Source organism: Eschrichtius robustus, chromosome 4 (assembly GCF_028021215.1).
Source record: "Eschrichtius robustus isolate mEscRob2 chromosome 4, mEscRob2.pri, whole genome shotgun sequence".
Lineage (NCBI taxonomy): Eukaryota > Metazoa > Chordata > Mammalia > Artiodactyla > Eschrichtiidae > Eschrichtius > Eschrichtius robustus.
The window spans coordinates 80,362,384-80,380,624 of record NC_090827.1 but is presented as its reverse complement, the minus strand read 5'-3'; the positions used below and the strand labels follow the sequence as shown (position 1 = coordinate 80,380,624).

General features: G+C 36.8%; 1 protein-coding gene across 4 annotated transcripts in view; it reads right to left on the bottom strand.

Annotated features, from left to right (window-relative positions):
• The window catches only part of FRYL (FRY like transcription coactivator), a 242,199-nt gene that overhangs the window by 185,947 nt on the left and 38,011 nt on the right, over window positions 1-18,241 (bottom strand). For all 4 annotated transcript variants that reach the window (XM_068542998.1, XM_068543001.1, XM_068542999.1 and 1 more), the window contains exon 2: window positions 17,768-17,944. The gene's annotated coding sequence lies outside the window, so the exon portion shown is untranslated. The remainder of the gene's footprint in view (window positions 1-17,767; window positions 17,945-18,241) is intronic.

The window sequence follows — 18,241 nt, the reverse complement described above, 5'->3', positions numbered from 1 at the left end:
GGTTGAGAATCTGCCTGCCAATGCAGAGGACACGGGTTCGAGCCCTGGTCTGGGAAGATCCCACATGCCGAGGAGCAACTGGGCCCGTGAGCCACAATTACTGAGCCTGCGCGTCTGGAGCCTGTGCTCCGCAACAAGAGAGGCCGCGATAGTGAAGGCCCACGCACCGCGATCAGGAGCAGCGACCACTTGCCACAACTAGAGAAAGCCCTCGCACAGAAACGAAGACCCAACACAGCCATAAATAAATAAATTAATTAATTTTTTTTAAAAATGAAGAAATTTAAAATTACTCATAATTCTAACACCAAGAGATAGCCACTATTAATTCATGTAAATATCTGGGTTAATTTTTTTCAGGTCTTTTAATACACATTCAATATTTTATACAATTGGTATCATGTTTTACCATTTCTACTGGTTACAAAATATTGTAAAATTTTATAAATATACTATGTGCATTGCATCCTTCCCCTGGTATTGAACATTAGGTTCAATTCTTCACTCTATAAATAATATTGCAGTGAATATCTTGATTGGCAGTCTTTGTACACATCTTTGATTTTTCCCTCAAGAAAGAGTCTAGAAACAGAATTTCTATCTCAAATAGTATGAAATACACTTGGCCTTACTCCCTAGTGACCTGTATAGAATGTAGACACATACTAAGTATTCAGAACTGCCAATTTCTCCACTTTCTCCATGGATACTCAAAAGCTATTAACTGGCTTTTTCATTGTAACCTTTCTATTGTGTTTTGATACAACTGCTTATCAGGTATATCTCTTTTTCCATTTATTCTATTTAAAGGAGCTCACTTTTCCTTTATATCACTCTAACATCCCAAACACAATTTGAGTGTTCATTAACTTCAGTACATTCCTCAAAAAGATTAAGATTCTACTTTGTATGTCTAGAAATAGAAGTCCTTGTCTTTCAGAAATACATCCTGAAATATTTACAGATGATGTGTTATGACAGAGGAACTGCATCAAAATAAGTGGGAACTGGGGAATGGGAATGGGTAGAGTTAACAAAGAGTTGATCAAGGTTGAAGCTGAGGAACAGACACATGAACATTCATTCCACTATCCTCTCTGTTTAAATATTTATCATTAAATATTTAAATATTAAATTTAAATGTTAAATGTAATATTTCTCTAAAGATATAGTATAAATATCTATAAGCATGTTTATATGTTTATATTTCTATATAAATATTTAAATATTAAACATAAATGTTAAATATTAAATATCTTTAGTCAGGGGAAATTGTTTTAAAATAAATCTTTAAGAGATAAAATTATTAAAATCTACAGAACAATTATGGTTAAACTTCTATCATAATAATTCAATGATTATAAAAAAAATAACAAGACCAAAAATAGTTAAGCCAAATTCAAAAGTGAAGTAAACAACTACAGTATTTAGAATCTCTCAATTACACTTGCCAGTAATTCCCACAGATAAAAACATACTACAATGCCTTTTTCCAAACCATGGCTTCAGCATACCATGCTGATTCTCCAAAACAATATTAGTATTTATACTGTGCATTACAAGAATACAATTATGCCTCTGTATGTGCCCACATGAACATTTGATAAGTAGTTTTATTATGTACTAGTATTAAATAATCCAAATTCTCTTGGTGCTTAAATCACATCTTGGTACCAAGTTAGGCACATCATAAACAATTCTTACAGATTAACAGTTAAGATCCACCAAAGTGTTTATTTGTACCCAGAGGCATGCAAGCAAGACCAGTGTAATGAAAACACCACCTTGCTGCACATCTTTATGTACTGGGGGAAAATATCACCTCTGTATATTTCTAACTGGTTAGAAAACACTTTACCTTGGCGTCAGGTCATGATGACAAGAGAGCATAGCAAAAAGAATAAGTAATATATTTGGGCTGTTCCCCAGGTTTAAAGCAAGGGTGAAATAGACTAGGGACATGTTTTCTAAACTCTTTGCACTGCAGCAGTAAAGAAAAAAAATGCATTTTACATAAATGAACATGTAATACATTTTATGTAACAACCCAATATATATACAACCACATGATACCTTTGAAATAATATGTAATACACTGTGATAGTCTCCCACCTATTTTTAAAAAGTGTTATAGTTAAAATGATTTCTTGACTTCACAGTTTTAAATACCTGAACTAAGAAATTGGCCCGAAAAAAAAAAAAAAAAAAGGCCTGTATCTCCTCCTGTTTACCAAATAAAGAAGATGAATTCCTGTCAACCCTTCATAGAAAAATGACATTAGTACTTATCTGGGAGGATAAGGAGTGGGGGACAGGAGACACTGAAGTGGTCAGGAATCAAAGGACTGCTGCTTAAACACACACACACACATACACACACACACACACACCAAGAGAGGAGACTCTCTTTAATCTCTTCCTGTTCTAAAACACACTCCAAGAGAGGAGAATCTCTTAAATCTCTTCCTGTTCTAAAACACACACAACACACACACACAAACCAAGAGAGGAGAATCTCTTAAATCTCTTCCTGTTCTAAAATTCTGTGGTTCTAAGAGATAGCTCTGAGATTATGAACCCCTAAAGAGCAAGAAATTCACTTTACATCTCCCACAGTGCCTAGAAAGCCAACTTTCATAAGAATAATAAAGCACTAAATAAAGATAAAATTCAACTAATAATGTACAAAATAAGCATAAATGTAAAGGTTTCTGTCATTTAAATGTATGTTTTCCACACTATTAAATGTAAAATCAATGCTATTTTATATTATTTGCAAACTCGTAAGCGTAAAAGTGTTAAAATGTATATGTATTGTGCAGGTATATATGTGTGTATATATATTAATATACGTGTCACAAAACGAATACTATTCGTGTTACTTTGCCCATAAAAGGTATAAAAACAATTCACTGTAAAATTACTCTAAAACTCAGAATCAAATTAAACTGCTAACTTTTAGTTTCAATAATACCTTTTTTTCCCTACATCCTTAATGATATTATTTGTGAGCAAAGAAATGAGCTATGGGCCCAGTATAAAAGCAAAATAACAGTAGAGGACTGGACAATGTATAACTTTTATAACTCAACCATGATTTTTTGTATTCTAAAGTCTACCAGTTCTTGGTTCAAACAGTGTCCTCTGCTTTTGTCTTCGAAGGATAGTTTTCTCCCCACCCCAAAAAAAAAAAAAGAGTCAATGACATTGAAGATTTTTCCTATATACGTTAACTTTCAATAAACTACGATGGCTTAATTCAAGTGGGGGGGAAGATGAAAAAGGAGTCTATGTAAAAGACTTCCAATTTTAAAGCCCAATAAAACCTTTTATAAATAAGGACAATACGGTCAATCCTTATACCTTTTATAATGTTATAAAATGCCATATGATACAATAAAGGATACCTTTCTCACAACAACCTGAAAATTGTAACACAACTGTCACTTTCTTTCTGTAAGCTTTACCCAAATTTCCCATTTCTCTGAGGTTTTGAATTAAATTATTTGGAAAAAAAATCTAGAATTTTACCAAAATTAATATAACTGCTGATTTTTAAGAGGAAAATGTTTACAAATATGTTTCTGTTACTTAAAAGAATAATGTATTTTAACAGGCCAATTCCAAATTTCCAGTTCTAGTTAACATTTCTCGCTTTTTCTTGGATTTCTGAATTTTGATTACTACTAACTAAAATTAAACATACCTTTAAAAAGCTACATGGAAAAGGACTTGAATTGTTCCTTGAAAGAAATAAAGGAAATCGAGAATTTGCATTGGCAGAAGAGAAAGAAATAAGAATGGAAATACAGGATACACGGTAGAATTAGCCCCTCTAGAGGTTTTTCATTAAAGAATTAGAGAGGATGTGGAACAATATAATTGGACCAGTTAATGTTGAGGAGTCCCCACAAGCCACAGGGAGACATGCACTTAACACAGACTGAAGATCCACCCTGAGCTCCCAGAATCTGCACTAAGTGACACTAACACAGACACGGCCACCACCAACCAGGAGCTTACAGACAAGCTGGAAGAGAGACACATGGGACAACCCTTTTTAGATGCTTTGAGAGAAGTTACCTAAATATGTTCAAGCTACAACTGGGTACAAGGGAGACAGCCATCAATTTACGTGGAGGGTGGGACAGGAAAGACATTGCCAATGAAGCGGTGCTCATAGCCTCCATTGCCAGGAAGTAACTGGAGCTACAATCTACAATGACATGAATGGCTTTTTGCCTCTCTTTGAGGAGCTGGCTAGCTGTTGATAGAAGAGCCATTTAAGTGACATATTAAGGCTTAATAAACATGACTATTTCACCACAGGCCTCCAAGCCATGATTTCCCGTTGTGACAGGCTCCAAAGTTGGGTGCTATCACACACCCTCTGAATTGCCCAGCCGTGCCCGGCTTTATCACCCGAAAGGTTATCCTGGGATTGCTTCCTCCCTGTGTTTATGAAAGAAAGTACTGTGTCGGATGAGGTTTACACCGATTGACAATTCGTCTCATTCTAGATATTTATAAAGGATAATAAGCAATTTATTCGGATCAACATCCTCTGTACAGAAAATAACACATTTCAAAGTTAGTAACAAAACAACATTCCAAATCAGTTTGGTCACTATGGACGACCATATAGAACATGCCACAAAGCTTAATCTTTCACATTCCAGTACATCCAGTAACTCTAAAAGGACTTGCACACAAAAGTCAAAAAGCTCCACCCCACCAATAGGCTTTATTCTTCACAGTGGTTAAGTCAGTCTAAACAAATTACAAATATGGGAAGGTAGAATTCAGAATTGGTTCACTGCACTCTAAGAAATGGTGCCCTAGAAATCCAAATTAATTAAGTGACCAATAATAATAAAAATAACCACCACTAATTACTGAGGGCCTACTATGTGTGAAAAACTAGGTTAGGTGCTTTACATACGTTACTTCATTTTAACCTAAACAAACCCATAATTTCTGTAAATGTTCAACTTTGCAGCTGTGGAAACTGACAAGACTAGTAAGTAAACTGAAAAATACTGCACATCCGGATTCTTTTATATTTTAAAAGAATAAGCTGTTATACAGAGTTATATGAGATAAAGTTCTCAAATTAAAATGCAATTATGATTTCAATGTTTTTATATTGATTCTGAACCTCAGAACAAAAGCAAGAGAACTTTCAAAAAAGGATAATTAAACATAATTAACACATAATTTATCTTGAATATTTCATAAAGAAAGAATAAATTTGCCTTATCAAAAGTAAAAAATAGGAGGAAAGGGAGAAATCATATTATGGCTAACAAATCATAGAGATGCTTATTTAAAACTAAATTCAATCCTCTTCTGCTAATGTCTCACTATTAATTTAAAAGTCCAGCAACAATTTTATAAAGGAAAGTGACATTTCTCTGTCTCAGCCAGAATTATTAAAATAATCTTTAATCTAAAATATATGTTTCCGGGCTGTCCTGGTGGTCCAGTGGTTAAGACTCTACACTTCTACTGCAGTGTGTGCGGGTTCAATTCCTGGTAGGGGAACTAAGGCGGCCAAAAAATTAAAAAATAAAAATAAAAATAAAAATAAATAAATAAAATATATGTGTCCCTAAGATGGATGCTCACAGGTACAAAATTCTGTGTCAGCAATTTCTACATTACAGGGAAAACCTGACCAAGTATGCAAGTTGCTGTGTCTGTGGTTTAACTGCAACTTCCCTCCACTTAAATCATCCTTTTTCTCCTGGGTCCCTGGCATGCCTCTTTTCCTTTATTCCTGCTCTATATTGAGAAAATTTTTGGTCCCTGGCTCAATTTAGTGGATTCAGGGTCATTGGAATTATGCTTTTTGAATGTTGATTCTGGACCAACTTCCCAAAACACTTTAGCATTTCTAGAAACGTAACACCAGGTACAGTATAATAAATGAAAACAGACATAATTCTACTACCTTTACTAGCCCAACTTGATAGATATATCAAGCTATGTAGTGAAGGACACAAACACTGAATAGACATAAACCTTAAGGAATTGGCAGTGTGGTGTGACTCATCCAGCTCTACGGCCACCCCTAAACTGTCCTAGAAGGAGACTGTTCTAGAAAGTTCCAGTATGGTACAAATGGAGTTATTATAAAACAACAAAAGCTTACCTTTTAATATATCAGGCTTCTGAATTAATGTTGTGTTTATATTTGAAGCTGTAATATTCATGCAGGATTTAAAATGGAGAGTGCAAAGTGAGGAACTGAGTCATTTCTCCCACCTCATCAGGTTTTTTTCACCCTCACTTACTTAGTTACATAAATCCTACGTTGAATGCAATATTTCACTTACAACAATTTTATCTTTCAAGGCTTTCATAAACCTGTCAAACCATGAGCTGCTTGAAACATTTTTTGTTTTACAGATACTTAGTTTTAAAAATAAAATCCTTCATCACTCTAAACTTGAAGATCACAGTACCAAATGATAATTTGATTCTTACCTATAAGCACCTGCCCTAGTTAATATTTCACAGTGATTTTTAAAAATTCATATTCCAGAAACTAAGACTTAATGTCCTAATTTAATCTGAAGCAAGCTCATTTAAAATTTCTATTAAGATATTTTTACCTTAAAATAATACAACCAAAATACTTCTCATTAGTTAACATTGCTGAAACACCCAAAATTTGAAATGTGACTTTAGGAAATTTAATTTAAAAATAGCTTTAAAAGGTTTAGTTTCTACTGCATTTCCAATGACAAAATTAAATCCCATTTAGTATGGAGGCAAAATGATTATAATCTCCCAACCCTTTTATTGCATCAATAGGTATTAGAAATCAAAAACAGTCATTTAATTCAAGAGGTGATCCAAAGAGACTTAAAAGTTAGATTAATATCTGAAAAGTACATGTAAGACAAATCTGTAGAAACCCCATTTCCCTTATAAGTTCAGAGAAATGACCTCATATGAGAAGGCAACACAATGTATGTAGCACAGTTACGCAATACAAAGCTATATTAACTTAGACAAAGTGACTTAACCTCATTTATAGGAAGAAAAGGAGAGAGGGAAGAAGGGAGGGAATAAGAGAGGAAGAGAAGAAAACCTGTTAGAATTTTAAAAGGTGGGACACATAAAATCATTTTGCAAGTGTGTAGGTAGTAATGATAGGACCCTTCTCTTCACAAACGAAACATACTGGCTGGCCCCGATATACAAACAAAATCACATATGAGAATCAAGTATATGAAACTTAGCCAACACGCAGACCACTACTTTTAACCTAGCGAGGTACCCGGTCAGAAGTTGTCTAAGTGGACAACTAGTCAGCAGGATACCTCAGGTAAAAGCAGAGGTACATTTAGATATGCTACATAGTCATGGTTTTATTGACCCCTCCCCACCAGCATGGAAATTGAGTATTAATCCTCTATATACCCCCAGTAAGTCAGAAGAACTCTCTGATATTGCCATACAAACATATTTTTGCCAAACTAGTATACAGAGTTTAAGTATTATCTGATATCCACTGAACTGTAAAGACTGTTTCAAAAGGCAAGTCAGATTTTACTATTTCTAAATGAGGTCACTCCCTGAAGGTTCAATACAAGATATTTATAAACTTGTACTTGAGACTTACCTCTTTTTAAAGAGATTTCAGTGAGGGATCTAAGCACATGGAATGATCCCTAATCTCCTACAATTCAACACATCTACTGAGTTCTTGTCTGTTAAGAAAATGAAATATGCACAATACTTTGCACTCCAAATAAATACAGGAGTGCTTCTAATACAACACAGGCTGTGATGAATCTTAGAACTGACATATCAACAAAGGTTAAAAGTCAACCTGACTGAGGAGATTTAAGGATTAGGGGAACAGTTAGGATCTGAATGGAGACTTTAGGGGAAAGAAAAAAAAAAAGAGAGAGAAGGGTTCAAAAGGCAGAGATGTCATGACAGAAGATGAAGATGAGTTTAAAAAAAGAGGTAGAATAATATCAGTCTTGGCTGCCTAAAGAAAAGTAGTCTCAGAGGAGTAGACCTTGAAGCTTAAAGAAAATGAGAAAGGCTTCAATTTCAGGTGGGCTTTCATTTTTCTGCAATGAGGGAATGTGTTAGGGTTCAGAGACTACAGAGAAACAAAATCAATAGGATAATATAGATATAGAAGAGGATATTTATAATGGGAATTGGCTCCCACAATTACAGAGGCTGAGAAGTCCTACGATCTGCCACCTGCAAGCTGGAGACCCGGGAAAGCCAGGGATAAAATTCAGTCTGAGTCTGAAGGCCTGAGACACAGAGGAACTGATGGTGTAACTCTCAGTCTGAAGCCACAGGGGGTTGGGGTCGGGGGGTGAGGGTGATGTGCTGCCGGTTGAAGTCCCAGAGTCCAAAAGCCCAAGACCCAGGAACTCAAATGTCTGAGGACAGGAGAAGATGGAAGCCGCAGCTCAAGGAGACAGAACAAATTCACCCTTCCTCTGCCTTTTGGTTCTATTTGCATCCTCAATGATTGGAGGACGCCCACCCACACTGGTGAGGGAGGATTTTCTTTAGTCTACTGATTCAAATGCTAATCTCTTCTGGAAGCACACTCACAGACACACCCAGAAATAATGTTTTACCAGCTCTCTGGGCATCCTTCAGCCCAGTCAAGTGGACACATAACATTAACAGTCACAGGGAGCCACCAAGAGTTTTCGAGAAAGAAAGTGATATGAACAGACCTCTTCTGAACCAGATTGGCTGGCGAACAGAGACTAAAACAACGTGGGACCAATTTGTAAAAACCCATCAGAGTAGTCAGGAGGTGACTTTCTGAACGAGGGCAGTAGATATAAAAATATGGGAAGAAAGAACAAAGCACCAGAGTAGAATTGAAAGAATGTCACTAAGAGAATGAATGCGACACTTCCACTTTTCCCGGTTACCACCACAGCCTCCACACCAGGCCTTCCTCACCAACCTCTACACACACCCCCTCCACCCCTAGAGCCAGAGTGATCATTTTACAAAGTAAATCAGATCACATCTCATGGCCCTCTACCCCTTCTCCCTACATGCCAGCCAAACTGGTCTGATCATTTCCTAGAAGTTACTTTTCTGCCTCAGGATCCTTCCACATGCTGTTTCCTATATCTGGAACCCCAATTTTTTTTTTTTTTTTAAAGGCATTCCTTTATTTTTATTATTTATTTATTTATTTTTGGCTGTGTTGGGTCTTCGTTTCTGTGCGAGGGCTTTCTCTAGTTGCGGCAAGCGGGGGCCACTCTTCATTGCGGTGCACGGGCCTCTCACTATCGCAGCCTCTCTTGTTGCGGAGCACAGGCTCCAGACGCGCAGGCTCAGTAGTTGTGGCGCATGGGCTTAGTTGCTCCACGGCATGTGGGATCTTCCTGGACCAGGGCTCGAACCCGTGTCCCCTGCATTAGCAGGCAGATTCTCAACCACTGCGCCACCAGGGAAGCCCTGGAACCCCAATTTTTTTCACCAGGTGAACCCTAATAGACCTTCAAATCTCAGTTTAAATGTGACTTTCTCTAAAAGGCTAACTCCCTAACCTCTCCAATCTAATCACGTGTCCCAGCCCATAAATTCTCTCTTGAAATACTTACCACCCATTGAGACGTGGGTTTGTGTGTATATTTGTTTACTACCCATTCCCCCATCAGACTGTTCCCTGAGAGCTAGGATTGTGACTATTTGTTACCTAGTGCCTAGTCCAGTACCTGGCACTTGGTAGGTGCTCAACAAATACTTGCTGAATTAATAATAAATAAACCACAAAAGATCACTCCAAGTTTCCAAGTAGGAAAATGGTAAAGCCATACCTGACAAAGGGAACACAGGAATATCAGGTTTGTGGATAAAGTTGAATCCTATCTGGGGCATGTTGAGTTTGAAGAAATGGTGGGATAGGTTTGAGCTGCAGAAGTGGAGTCAGCAAATACTGAATAATGATTTAGCCAGAAGAAAAAATGTAACACTAATGGAAAAGGATGAGAAGCAAAACAAAGCAAACTAAAAGCAGATTAGAGACTACCTCTATTTAACTGGCAGGAAGAAGAAAGCAAATGGACAAAATGTTGATATTCCTAATATGTAAAGAGCTTATAAAATAGAAAACACCAAAAAACCTAGAGAAAAAGAGCTAAAGAAATGGACAGTTAACAAAAAAAAGAAATGCAAATGCCTCTTAACCATATAAAAAGATACTCAGCCTAATATGTCCAAGATAAACATGGTATGTTATGTCTAAAAATATCCATAGTTGATTTAAATGGTTCTGAAATGTCTATGAATAAAACTTTAAAGTTAAAAAAAGATATTCAATCTCACTCATAATGAGAGATGAAAATTAACACTACAATGAGGACAAAAAACCCAAAATTCTAACAATATATTCTGTTGATAAGGTTATATATACACAAAGAGGCACTCTCGTACATTACTGATGGGAACACAAAGAGACATAATTCTTATCAGGATAAATCTGGCAATATCTATAAAACTGTGTACTCATTTACCCTTTGACCCTGCAATTCCACATCTAGGAATCTGCCCCAAATGTACAATGGCAAAAATATAAAGACATATATATGAATTACAAAGTTATCCATTGCAGCACTATTTACAAAAAATTAGAAACAATCCAAATGCCCATCATTTGGGAACTGGTTAAATAAGCTTTGTTTTTTCATTCATGCAATGAGATATTATGTAGCTATAAAAAGGAATTAGTAATTTACTACTAAGGAGTGATCTCCAGAATATGTTAAGTGAAAAAAGCAAGGCATATAACATTTTATCACTTGTCTAAGGAGGAATATGAATACATAGCCTACTTATATTAAACTTGTTTTTAGAATATAATTACTTAGAAAGAGAAAGAGAGAAAACAGTAGAGAAAACAGAGATAGAAGTTAGACTCCTTTGAATAAACCTTGTTTTGTGGATTTGACTTTGGAAACATGAAACTATTATACAGGATTATAAAACAAAATTACGTTTTAGAACAGTCATTAAATATCAAAAATAAAATAAGTTAACTTAGGGACTTCTCTCGTGGCACAGTGGTTAAGAATCCACCTGCCAATGCAGGGGACACGGGTTTGAGCCCTGGTCTGGGAAGATCCCACATGCCACGGAGCAACTAAGCCCGTGTGCCACAACTACTGAGCCCGCACTCTAGAGCCTGCGAGCCATAACTATTGAGCCCGCGTGCCACAACTACTGAAGCCCACATGCCTAGAGCCCATGCTCCACAACAAGAGAAGCCACTGCAATGAGAAGCCTGCGCACCGCAACGAAGAGTAGCCCCCACTCGCCACAACTAGAGAAAGCCCGCGCACAGCAACGAAGACCCAATGTAACCAAAAATAAATAAAATATAAATAAATTTATTTTAAAAAATTAAATAAGTTAACTTAAATGTATACCCTGTTGGTGGCAGAACTATACAGAACAATTATTAAGACTGACTTAAACAGTGTGGTGGCAGCCTCTAGGGACCCAATGATCCCCACATCCTGGTATCACACTGTTATATAACTACCTCCTCTTTAGTATAAACTGGATTTGGAGACTTGCTTCTAAGAAAAGAATGCAGTAGAACACCAATATTCATAGAAGTGTTATTCACAATAGCCAAAAGGAGGAAACAAATGTCCATCAACGGATGAACGGGTAAACAAAATGTGGTATATACGTGCAATGGAATATTATTCAGCCTTAAAAAGGAAGGAAATTTTGACACATGCTGTCATGTGGATGAACCTTGAAGACATTATGCTGAGTGAAAAAAGCATGTCACAAAAGGACAAATACTGTATGATTCTACTCATGAAGTACCTAGAGTAGTCAAATTCATGAAAACAGAATGTAGAATAGTGGTTACCAGGGGATGTGGAAGGGAAGACTGGGGAGTTAGTGTTTAATGGGTAGAGTTTCAGTTTGGAAAAAGTTGTGGAGATGGATGGTGGTGATGACTGCACAACAACGTCAATGTACTTAATGCCAATGTACTTAATGCAATGTACTTAACTATACTTTAAAATGATTAAAATTGTCATTTTATGTTATGCATATTTTACCATAATAACTTAAAAAATAAATAAAAGAATGCAGCATACGTGTTGGGCTGTCACTCTAAGAACAGGTTACTAAAAAGGCCATGGGTTCCATCTTGGATACCCTTTCCTCCCTTGCTCCAAGCTAACAACCAGTGCCATGTTGTTAGCTGCCCCATGGAGAGGCCTGAGGGACTGGTCTCCAGCCAATGGCCAGAAAGGACCTGAGACCTACCAATGATCACATGAGTGCATTTGAAAGCACCCCAAAAGGCTCCTTTGTGGCTCCTCCAACTGAGCCCTGGGATATACACAGCCCTAGTTAACACCTTGATTGCAGCTTTATGAGAGACCTTGAGCTAGAGGCACTCAGTTAAGCTGCACCCCACAGAAACTGACCCACAGCAACTGTGAGATAATAACTGTGTTTGCTGTGTTAAGTCACTAAGTTTTGGGGTGATTTGTTACACAGCAACAGATAATGTTTCATACAACAACATGGATTGAGAAAAGAAGGCAGACAGAGACAAAATGCTGGTACTGCTATTCTGAGACTGTTGTGTGTATTATGGGGGTACTATAAATGAGTAATTATGAAATATTCTAATTGTATTATTCTTAGTATCACTGAGAACTAGAATTTTCAGTTGAAAGATACAGATGTAAAATAAAAAGATTAACTAAAAATCTTATAGTATTGAAACTGAATTGGAAGTATCAGTATGAATTCATGAGGTACTCTATCAAAAAAAAAAAAATCCCTAGTTCTGACTACCAGAAAGACCTAGAAACAATGGTCAACCCACTAGGAATGAGAATCCCTAGAGCTCAAACTGTGGTCTTGAAATTCCATTCCCCAGTGAAGGAATCAGGGCTCCTTGGAGAAACTATTGACACCAGGTGTGGGGAGGAAATGTACATGATGAGCCTGGAGCTCCTTGTTATACCAGATAATCAAGAAGCTATCAAAAACTACTAGAGTCATGCCAAAATAACTCAGTAAGCAAATTTAAAAGGCTCCCACTGGCCAAAGATTAAATAATTTGAGCATCAATAAGGGTAATTACCATAATGATTTTTTTAAAAATCCAATATGTTTAAATCTAGGAGTATATAGTGAATCTGGAGGAGAAGGGGAGACCTTAATTAGTCACTGTTGGAGAAAGCTAATATACCCGATTCATTATTTTGAAATTTGTAAGCCAAGGGAAATTGTCAAGCTTTTGTCTAACATTTCCTATATAAACTGTACTACCATGTAACAAACAGTACACATGGAATAGCTTCTCTTTATAGAACATTTCACCTAATAAATGAACAGTAAAGTTACAATATTAAAATTTTCCAAACCCTAATGATTTAATAGACCTCAAGTAGGGAGCCCATCACCTGTTTTTGTAAATAAAGTTTTATTGGAACACAGCCATGCCCATTCATTTACATTTTGTCTATGGTGGCTTTCTCATTACAACAGCAGAGTTTAGTAGTTGCAGCAGAGGAGACCAGATGGCTCACAAGGCCTAAAATATATACTATCTGCCTCCTTACAGAGAAAGTTTGCCAACCCCTAATCTACAGCATGGAGGCGAAATGGCAACTAATCAGCAGAAAAAGAGAGACAACTAGGCATTGTGTGCACCAGAGAGACACTTGCCCAAAGACAAAGACGTGCCAAAAGAATCTGAACTTGAGTCTGAGCAAGTCTCTAGATCCAACGACCAATTAACAGGAAATACAAAGGTCAGATGTGTATGCTTAATCACTTCACAGGAATGTAATCAGAAACATCCACATCTACAAGACAAAGACCCAATTTGTTCAACAAATAAATTTTAGAGAAAAAAAGGGAGGGGAGATTGAAACTTTAAGAGAAAAATCAACCAACTGCAATGGAGGAAGGGCTTATCTAGACCCTGATCCAATCAAGTCAACTGCTTTTAAAATGTGTGAGGGGAATTCCCTGGGGATCCAATGGTTATGACTCCATGCCTCCACTGCAGGGGGCATGGGTTCGAGCCCTGGTCAGGGAACTAAGATCCTGCATGCCATGTGGTGTGGCAAGCAAATAAATAAATAAGTAAATAAAATGTGTGAGAGAATTGGAATTAACATTGATTGGATATTTGATTATATTGGAATTGTTGTTTTTTTAAGATTAATAATGGTATCATGGTTATATTTTTTTAAAGGGTCTTATACATAAGGATATGTACTGAAATACAAATAAATTTTATGATATCTAGGATTTTCTTTAAAATAGTACAGGAATGGGAGGGAAGTCAGTGAGAGATTGAAAATTTGGCCATGACATGATAATTACTGAACCTGAGTCATGAATACAAGGGGATTCATTACACTAGTCTGTTTACTTTTATATGTCTTAAATTTTCTGTAATAAGAATTATAATAAGGTACATAATTTCTTCTTTAGACACAGAAAAAATTCTGAAGCGAAAAGAAGAACAGGTCAGGAAGTACGCTAGATAGCCCCAAAAAGACAACTTGGGGCTTCCCTGGTGGCGCAGTGGTTGAGAATCTGCCTGCCAATGCAGGGGACACGGGTTTGAGCCCTGGTCTGGGAAGATCCCACATGCCGCGGAGCAACTAGGCCCGTGAGCCACAACTACTGAGCCTGCGCGTCTGGACCCTGTGCTCCGCAACAAGAGAGGCCGCGACAGTGAGAGGCCCGCGCACCGTGATGAAGAGTGGCCCCCACATGCTGCAACTAGAGAAAGCCCTCACGCAGAAACGAAGACCCAACACAGCCATAAATAAATAAATAAATAAATAAATAACAATTAATTAAAAATTAAAAAAAAAAAAAAGACAACTTGACTGTGACAAGGTGTGGGGTCTTCTAAAGGAAGGGTAAGAAGCCAACCTTGAAAAGAACCAGTTTAGAGATCAAGTAAATGGCTGCCTAGTAGATCCAAACTTAGTTATGTGACCTTTTCCAACTGCATCAAGCAGCTGGAACTAGGAAATATATACATGGCAAATTAACTTAGGTTTGAGATTTGGACAGGTTCCTCACAATGTTAAAAAGGCAACAGAACATAAGATGCTGCTGCAAATATGATCATGGGGTTTGGGTGAGTAGAAAGCAAATGAAGCTAGGAGATAGCTAACTTAACTATAAAAACAAAATGCCAAGAAACTACAAGTCATAATAAAGACAAAGAAGAGATTCAAAAAGTGTGGCATGATAGAGGGTTATGATCATGAGAGGAGACTCCAAGACCACAGAAATTTAACTAAGTGATGATGTGATCTAAGGCAAGAAGTGACGGGGTGTAAAACCTGGGGGCTCCAGTCCTGGTGAACTAATAATGCTGGTTTACTAGTAGGTTTCAGCTACCTGCCAAAACATCGTACCCTTCTCCCAAGCTCATTTTAGAAGGTATCTGTATTTTTTTAAAGGGTCCCAGGATTAGAATCACTGGTGTGAGATGTAGTGATCCTGGAAAATACTAAGATGAAAACAATGGATGCTAGACAGGTCAAGGAAACATGATGAGAGCCACTAATAAGATACAAGAAACAGAAAGGGAACAAATGAAGAGTCAAATGAAGGAAAATTCCAGAGGTCAAGAGAAGAGAAGGATAAGAACGTGGAGAAAAAAAAAATAAAAGATATGACCTTCAAAAGAAAATGACTGAGGGATTTCCCTGGTGGCACAGTGGTTAAGACTCCGCCTGCCAATACAGGGGACATGGGTTCAAGCCCTGGTCCGGGAAGATCCCACATGCCATGGAGCAACTAAGCCCATGCGCCACAACTACTGAGCCTGCGCTCTAGAGCCTGCGAGCCACAGCTACTGAGCCCACGTGCCACAACTACTGAAGCCCGTGCGCCTAGAGCCCGTGCTCCACAACAAGAGAAGCCACCGCAATGAGAAGCCCGCGCACTGCGACGAAGAGTAGCTCCCACTCGCCGCAACTAGAGAAAGCCTGGGCACAGCAACGAAGAACCAGTGCAGCCAAAAATAAATAAATAAATAATTTTAAAATGTATTTCTAAAAAAAAAAGAAAAGAAAATGATTTTTAGTGGGGACCTTATTCTAACCCCACAATTCAAAGAAAGTAGTCTAAAAATATCTCTATTGGAAAGGCTAGAGAAGAAGAGGTATCCTCAAAAAAACAAACATCTATCAATTTGTTCATAACAAAGTGTTAGGTGTATGAAAGCAGCAAAAAACCTTATAAACCATTTAGTTAATTCACTCATTTCATAGATGAGAAAACCAAAGGCTACTAAGACTAATAACTTACACTCAAGAACACTGTGCAATTAATAGTTAGAGTTAGAGCTAAAACATACCCCATTCTTCACTCAACCTCCCTGCTTTGCATCCTCATCTAATGCCATGGTTTCTATTTGATGACTTACCTCTTCACAATGCCAAATGTCATTGTGTATTTTTATTCATAAACAGCAGGCATTTGGTAACTATTTGTTGACTGACACTCAAAATGAGTGTTCGATATTTTACAGCAATAATTTTATTTTAAAGGTTTCCCACTTCAGCAACTTGTTCTGCTCAATTTTATTCCTCTGCATCCCCCCCAAAATGTGTTTTGAGTAAATCTCAGAGATGTTCAAAAAACATATTGGCTAACTAGCACTTATGCTTCCAAAAATTCTTAGAATATGAAAAGGGACACACAGTGCCATGCTATAAAAAGAAGAGCTGGCATTACACACCTCTCTCATCAACTCCATAAATGTGCACATAATTTACAATTGCTAGGAACAGGATGTTCTTGACCCAATGGACTCAAGATACCTAAGTAGGTAGGAAAAGAGAGCAACAGGGAAAACTACCTCAGCCTTATAATAAGAGAATATACAGACCTAAAGTTGGAATCTGTGGCTCTGGCAAAATGAAAACAGAACCAATAACAAATCATAAAATACTAACATTTACAACTCACTTAACATGCAATTTCTTGTTCAGCACTGAAATTACTCTATTTTCACAGCTTTTTTATTTCTTAAGTCCAAAATTTTATCATTCCATAAAACAGTTTTCTTCCCAAATCAAACTACTTTTAGTAAGCCCAGTTTTATAAGTTCACTTGTGGTAATAACCACTAAAAGTGGTAATCACCTATAGCAGTAAATATATACATAAATTTAAATCATTATTTAAAAAACACTTGGAGTTAAAATCTCTAATTATGAAATAAATATAAACTATAATCTTGTGACATCAATAACTGCCACTTGTATCTCAAAATGAAACTGAAACTATTTGTAAAATATCAATATATAATACAGAGCATGTAAAGTACATATACATAAAGGTGTTTACATATTTTTATATTTATTCCTAGCAATTGTAAATTATGTGCACATTTATGGAGTTGATAAGAGAGGTATGTAATGCCAGCTCTTCTTTTTATAGCATGGCACTGTGTGTCCCTTTACATATTCTAAGATTTTTTGGAAGCATAGGTGCTAGTTAGCCAGTATGTTTTTTGAACATCTCTGAGATTTACTCAAAACACATTTTTGGGGGTGCAGAGGAGTAAAATTGAGCAGAACAAGTTGCTGAAGTGGGAAACCTTTAGAATAAAATAAAATATTTTTATTCCATACCAAAAGAGAATGCAGCATAAAAAGGGGGAAGGCAATCCAAACAAAAATTGTTTTACAAATTTCTATTAGTCTTTTTTAAAAGTACATATCACTTACCACTTAGAAAGGGTTGTTGAGGCACAGAGCTTGTAGAAAAGACACCAAATTTGGAAAAGATCCATCTAAAAGCTTTTTTCGGTCTGGAGCTTGTACTTTATAGGCACGCGAGTGGGCACACTGGTGCAAAGCAGTAGTGATTCACCATGTACAAAGCAGAATGTGTAATGTTAAAGGCTGAAAGACAAAAAAAAGAGAGAGAGAGAGAAAAGAAATATGGTTGGTTATTAGTAACAGCCATGTTTAAAACAAAAGTTGTAACATTTTAACAGTTTTCGTATAACATATATCATTATTGAAGTTAGTTTTTATAACTTGAGAATTTGGCCAAGAAGAACTTACTTATAAAAAAATGTCAACTGTATAGGGAAAGCATCTATCTGGAGAGAAAAAACAAGAAAATGAGAATTTGTCTATTTTTTTTTTTTTTGGGCCGCGAAGCATGGCTTGTGGGATCTTATTTCCCCAACCAGG